We start from the raw sequence: 7,044 nt of genomic DNA, 5'->3' as shown, positions 1-7,044 counted from the left end.
GTTACAATTATTCAATTCTGCCATTGTGATACAAAAGCATCCCTAGACAATATGTAAATGAATGGGAATGAGTTCTAATAAAACTTTATTTACAAAAACAGGTGGTAGTTGGATTTAACTTGTGGGCCACAGTTTGTTGACTCCTGCCTAGAGTCTTATGAGGCTGATATCAAACATCTTATCATGTTTACCAGCAGTTAATTCAGTATCTCTACCACATCAGGACAATCTCTTCCTCTTCTTTCTCCCTCTCCTCATTGTTATTTTTGTTACTATTACTATTATTACACATAACAGAATTAACTTCTTACTGTTATTTAATGTCTAATCTGTGTTCAATATTTCCCCATTGTATCTAAAATGTTCCTGTTTAACACAGAGAACAGACTTGTGGCTGCCAAGTGGCAGGGGGTTGGGGGAGAGATGGAGCGGGAGTTTGGGTTTAGTGGATGTAAACTATTATACATAGAATGGATAACAAGGTCCTACTGTATAGCACAGGGAACTATATTCACTATCTGTGATAAACCATAATGGAAAAGAATATTCTTTAAAAAAAATATTCTTTAAAAAAAAGAATGTATATATATGTATAACCGAATCACTTTGCTGTACAGCAGAAATTAACACAGCATTGTAAATCAACTGTACTTCAATTTAAAAAAAAGTTCCTGTTTACGTGTTTTCTTTTCCCAAATCAGAATCCAAATACGTTTTTCACATTGAATGAGGTTAATATGTTTCTTAAGTCTACTTTATAACATTTTTCTGTCTCTCTTTATGTAAATTAGTTAATACAATATTTTTGTTTGAGGTGTCATTTACACAAGTCCTAAGTGTACGGCTCAATAAATCTTACCTACTCATATAAAAACCTCACAGATTATAAACCAGATAATTTTGAGCCACATATCCCTTCCTGGTCAGTATCCTTCACAAGTAACCACAATTCTACCCTTTGTAGTATAGGTTGGTTTTGCCTGAATTTGAATTACTTATAAAAGGAAACTCTTCCATCTCCAATGAAATTAACATTATTTTTTTAGACTGAGTCTTTTGTCATGTAGACTTCCCCATTCTGTATTTGCCTGATTGTATATTCAGAGTGTCATCATGCATGTTCCTCTATCCCCTGTATTTCCTAAGATCTGAAAGTTATACTAGAGGGTTGATTACATTCAGTTTCATAGATGGTGATTGGGACTTCCTATTGCATCCCAGAGGACACATGGTTTGTTTGTCACTCTTTAAATGATAGTAAGATTGATCCTTGCACTCTGGTGCTATTTTTCTGACTCATTCTTTATGAAGTTTCCTACCAACATCTTACCACGGTTGTGTTCTGCCTTGATCCATACTGTTTCATTAGAGTAGAGGACATTCTGGAGAAGAGATGCACTGGATGTTAGATGGGAAAGGGGAGCAGGAGCAGAGACGTCTAAGTGGAGCCACTCGGTGACTGTTGGCACCATTAACTGATAAGGGGATGACAGGGCTTTGAGGGAAAAAAAATAAAGATCTTGATTTTGGAGGTGTTACCTATGAGATGTCTGTTAAATATTCAGGTTGATTTATTGAGTCTAATAGATGAGTCTCAAACTCAAGAAGTTTTATGGCTGAGTACCTAATTGAGGAGTCTTCAGTAATCTTTGAAACCTTGGGATAAAAATGCAATCCCCAAGGAAGCGATACAAAGAGTGAAGAGACCCCCCAAATGGAGATCTCTATGTGACTGCTACAGTCGATAAAAATTTTAATATTCACAGTAAAACATACCTTAGAAAACTCTAGACTAATCCTGTGATTTTACAGCTAGAGAAACTAAACTGGTCTAAACTGGCAAAGGAACAAAACCCTTGGATTAGGCAGAGAGGATGTAGAGTCAGAGCAATCCTGCCTGGTCATCTAGTCACTGCAGGACCCTGAACAGCATGAAGCTGCCCTGAGCCTCACCCTCCTAGTGAAATAGCAAATGCTCATGTGGTTGGCCAATTCCCAATTGCATTTTAGGATTCACTACAGTTCTCCTACTCCCGGAGAAGCTTTCTATAACTTTTTCTAACCTCTCTGCCACTGATTTGTACCCTCCTGGCATCTTGGTGTACTCCATCACAGCGCTTCCAACCCTTCATTGTAACTATCCATTGTGAATTATTTCCCCCTCTAGACAGAGACCTACTTCAGGGCTTGGTCAGCACCTAACACGTTCTTGAAAACCAAGGACCTAGTGCTTTGTCTGGCACAGAAGAGGCACTCAGTAAATAATGATAGAAGGGGGAAAAGAAGAAATAACAAATGAAAAAGAAATGGAAGGAAGGAAGGGAGGAAGGGAGGGAGGGAGGGAGGGAGGGAGGGAGGGAGGGAGGGATATGGAAATCTTTCTTACTAGATGGAGTTTCTTAAGACTAGGGACATTGTCTTATTCATTTCTGTATCTCCAGTCCTTACCACAGAGTAATAATAATAAAAATAACTATACTAATTACAAAAAACCCCAAATTATTGTAAGGTCATTATTATTGGCCAATATTTTATTTTACAATCTATTTGTAGAAATATTAAAATTGGGTACTTTTTTTAAATGGATTTTTTTTTTTCAGATTAAAATGAGGCCCAAAGAGGCGAAGTCACATCCTACTGGTCCTCCTAGTTAAAAGTATCAGAACTAGACTTTCTTTCCTGCAAGTCTCCAGAACACATTCTTTGGGTCAAAACTGGAAAATGTTTTTAGAATGAGTGAAGGAAGTTACTACTCAAGTGACTGGAACATAGTAAATGTTCCATAAACGTGAGCTAATAACATCATTAATTTTCTATTCTTTCCCGAATGAGGCCTTCCCCATTACCAGCCTATACTGATCTTGCAGTTGTTCATACTCATATTTTACTCACTAAATAGTTCTGACATTTCTTTCTTGTCTTTTAGACTCAATAGTAAGCACCTTGTGTGCTGGGACAGCACCTGAAAACACTGTTATGTCTGTCACTGATTCAACTCTAGTACCAGCTAAACAATAGGTGCTCCATAAATGCTTCTGCATAGATTGGTTGATTTTTAATCTAGAGGCAGCTTTGTGCAGAAGAGGGAACATCAGATTTACTGGCAAAGGTTCTAGTCCTGGTTTGACTGTAGCTGCACGTGGGGAGGGGGGCCACAGGAAAGCCACTTAAACCCTTCACGCTTTGACTTCCCGAAAATAAAATTAGAGCAATAGTCTCTGCCCCCATAACTCTCAGGGGGTACAGTGAGGTTCAAATAGGATACTGCAAACCATAAATTACAGTGCAGAAACAAGGTTTTTATTATCCCAGTTAGATTATATCCCTTTCTGTCTACTTGCTGCATATTATCATCTTCTCATTTAGGTGAACTCTCAATATTCACCAAATGATTTTCCCTAAATCAATAATATAAACAAAGAAAACAAGATGATCTGGTAAAAAAAAAAGGCTCAGAAAATTGACTCTCAGTACTGCGTGTACAGTATTATCTTGGAAAGGTAGGCTGATGTAATATACCACTAACTCTCTAAGTCAGAGAAGAATTTACCAGAAAGCTTGCAAGTAAATACATTTTCTACAGTTCACTCTAGTGCAGCAATTCTCAGTAGATAACACCATTAATACTCCATTTCAAACTAAGAAACATATGCTTTTTCTTCTCTTAAAAAAAAGCAAGGGAACATGGCCCATTTTCTTTCCTTTACAAAAACAAAAGCTTTTAAAATGATAAAAATTGCCTCTGCTTGATAAAACAGCCATCTGCATCTGATTTAGTTAAGTGTTATTCTTGTATATTTTTATATTATTATTACTGCTGGTTGGAGAAAAATGCATAAATACAAAGAGAGCTCTTTGGAAAGGTCACACAATTTCTAGTTCAATTATCCCTGAAACTTTGCCTCACCTTCAAGTTGACCCCAACATTGAATCTTAACCCTAAATGGACAGATTTGAAGTAAAGCTTGAGGAAATATTTCTCATGATTTATGTATAATATCTTGCCTTCTCCCTCCCCTACTTTTATGATGTTGGTGGAGAAGAGATATTAAGGAACGTTATAATGAAGAATAGCTATTGCATTTGGCATTTATATGACCCTCTATTATTATAATCATTTTTATTAGTTACTTCTCATGTCAGTTCTGGGAGAGAGATTGGATCAGCTTAGTATTCAGAGTGGGTGAGCTCCCCATATGCTGTTAACTCCAGTATGATGGTCATAAACACCAAATGGCATGCCATATGAAACAGGCATAGGGCGGGTTTCCCAAATATGCAATTAAGATAAATGGAGATGGCATTACCTATACAAATGTTACAGCAGCTTCAGAATTAATCTCATCGAGATGGTTCCTTTGAGTTTAGGACAAAGGAAACAGGAGAGTAGTTTCCTTGATAATGTTCTTAAATGGGCTGTGCTGATATTACCAGCTGAAATCTGAAGATAAAGTAGCTGTGAGAAAGGGGGCTGGGTGTGGTTTTGGCTATACAAATTCGCTCTTGGATTGTGTGTGAAAAATAGTGAATATTATTACATTAAGCAAAGAATTAGAAGATCAGAAGACCAAGATTTCAGTCCCTGTTCTACAACCTTCATGACTTGGACTTTTGTCTCTTACATCTTTGGTTCTCCTTTTGGTCACCTATAAAATGGGTACAATGGCTTTAGCCTCTCTGAGTAACACTGGGAATATAGTGGGATTGCCAAAACAGGGCAAGCTGGACACAAAGAGTTATCAGAGAGCGTTCTAAGCAGGAGGAATAGCATGAGCAAAGACACAGCAGGGGACAGTCCTGATGTGAATGATGCAGAGGCTCAGTAGGGTAGAATCTGGTAGGTACAAAGACCAGCAGTGAGATCTAAGCTGGGACCAGATCACAGAAGGAATGGAATGCCATGCCAGGGCAACAGTGAGCAAGAAGCTTCGGCTTAGTTTCTTTTTATTGTAGTTCTTTATTAGTTGGTTTGTTCATTTTTAGGAGCAGAGAAGTGAAGTGTTAAGTGGCTTAAGAAAATAAAAGTAATCCAATTAAGTAAAATAGATTGGAAGGGGGAGAGAAAAAGCAGGGAGACCAGTGGGGAGACTTTTGAAAAATGTGGTTCAAATCAGTGCAATTGCAAAAGAAATGGAAGGCAGTGGAGAGCTACAGGGGATGGAGTAGAATTCTGCATGCAGCCCTTGTCTGCGTGATGGATATATACAGGCGGTGTTTGTTATCTGTTATAATTTCCTCTGCTGGGCTGTCCTTTGCAATTTGGAGATGACCCTTCTGATGGTGATTACTGTGTTGTGTGCAGCTGTGGCTGAAGAAAGTGACTTGAGGGAGCAAGATTTATCATATGAGTCAGAAGGCAGCCTTGTGGAATGAGTCTGTAAGGCAGATTCAGGCTTTCATTCAATAACCTCCTTTTCCTTTCACACCCCCTACTCCCCGCCTCCTCCTGCTTCCTGTGTCCAGTATGCTTGTCCTCATGAAGGAAAAAATCCTGGAAGCTTGGAGATCCAAGGGATGGGCTCATAAAAGAAGAGTGACATAGATATCGGCAGACATTGGGCTAGAAAATAGTGAGTTCAGAGTGGCAAGGGGTTGGGTCCAAATTGTGTTTTTATGTCCCAGCTGCTGCATGAAAGCCATAGTATGCAACCTTAGGCAAGAATAAAATGTCTCTTGGTTTCAGTTTCCCCACTTGTAAAATAGATAGACAAATGCATACATTTCATGTATTATTGTGGATTAAATAGGATAATGCACATAACGGACTCAGCACAATGCCTGTTCACAGAATGAAAGACAAGCAAATGTAGCTATTCTGAGTGTGGAGAACTTTGCTCATTACCACACTTCACATTTCTTCCCTCTCCTTTCTCTTACAATAATATCAACTACCTTAAATCAGGTTTTAATCTCACAATTATCCTCCTTAAATCTTACCTATCCAATTTGGATACTGACAGGAATAAAGACACAGATGTAGAGAGTGGACTTAAGGACACGGGGAGGGAGAAGGGTAAGCTGGGATGAAGTGAGAGAGTGGCATGGACTTATATACACTACCAAATGTTAAATAGATAGCTAGTGGGAAGCAGCCGCCTAGCACAGGGAGATCAGCTCAATGCTTTGTGACCACCTAGAGGGGTGGGATAGGGAGGGTGGGAGGGAGACGTAAGAGGGAGGAGATATGGGGATATATGTATATGTACAGCTGATTCACTTTGTTATACAGCAGAAACTAACACACCATTGTAGAGCAATTATACTCCAATAAAGATGTTAAAAAATAAATAAATAAATAGATAGATAGATAGATAAATAAACAAATAAAGAGGTACCCTTTATAGATAGATAAATAAATAAATAAAGAGGTACCATACTAGAGAAGTAACATGGTTATAGTGGGAAGCAGCCGCATAGCACAGGGAGTTCATCTTGGTGCTTTGTGACCACCTGGGAGGGTGGGAGGGAGACGTAAGAGGGAGGAGATATGGGGATGTATGTATATGTATAGCTGATTCACTTTGTTATACAGCAGAAACTAACACATCAGTGTAAACAATTATACTCCAATAAAGATGTTAAAAAAAAAAAAAAAGAAAAGAAATAGCATGGTTAGTATGAAAGGAGACAGTCAGCTAACACATAGCCAGTGCAGATTCTACTTTCTGACTCTTTTTTTTTCTGGCCACGTGGCCTATGAGATCTTAGTTTCCTCACCCTTGGCACTGAAAGAGCAGAGTCCTAACTACTGGACTGCCAGGGAATTCCCATACATTCTGACTCTTAAGAAGCAAATACGAGAGAGACTTGTTAGAATGTGTAATAGTCTGGGCATAGTATGATGAAGATCTTGTAAGTAAAGCATATATTTAAAAATAAAACAACTTCAAAGGTTTATTTCTCAAAGGAAAAATCTGCGGAGGGGTAATTGATTAAGGCAGACATTGTGGTTGATTCTTAAATATTCAAATCTATTGTTCTAAGCCACTGGTTTTCAACCTGGGGGTGACTTTACCCCCAAGGAAACAAATGGCAATGTGTCCA

This window comes from Balaenoptera ricei, chromosome 6, assembly GCF_028023285.1.
Source record: "Balaenoptera ricei isolate mBalRic1 chromosome 6, mBalRic1.hap2, whole genome shotgun sequence".
NCBI lineage: Eukaryota > Metazoa > Chordata > Mammalia > Artiodactyla > Balaenopteridae > Balaenoptera > Balaenoptera ricei.
This window is presented reverse-complemented; position numbering follows the sequence as displayed.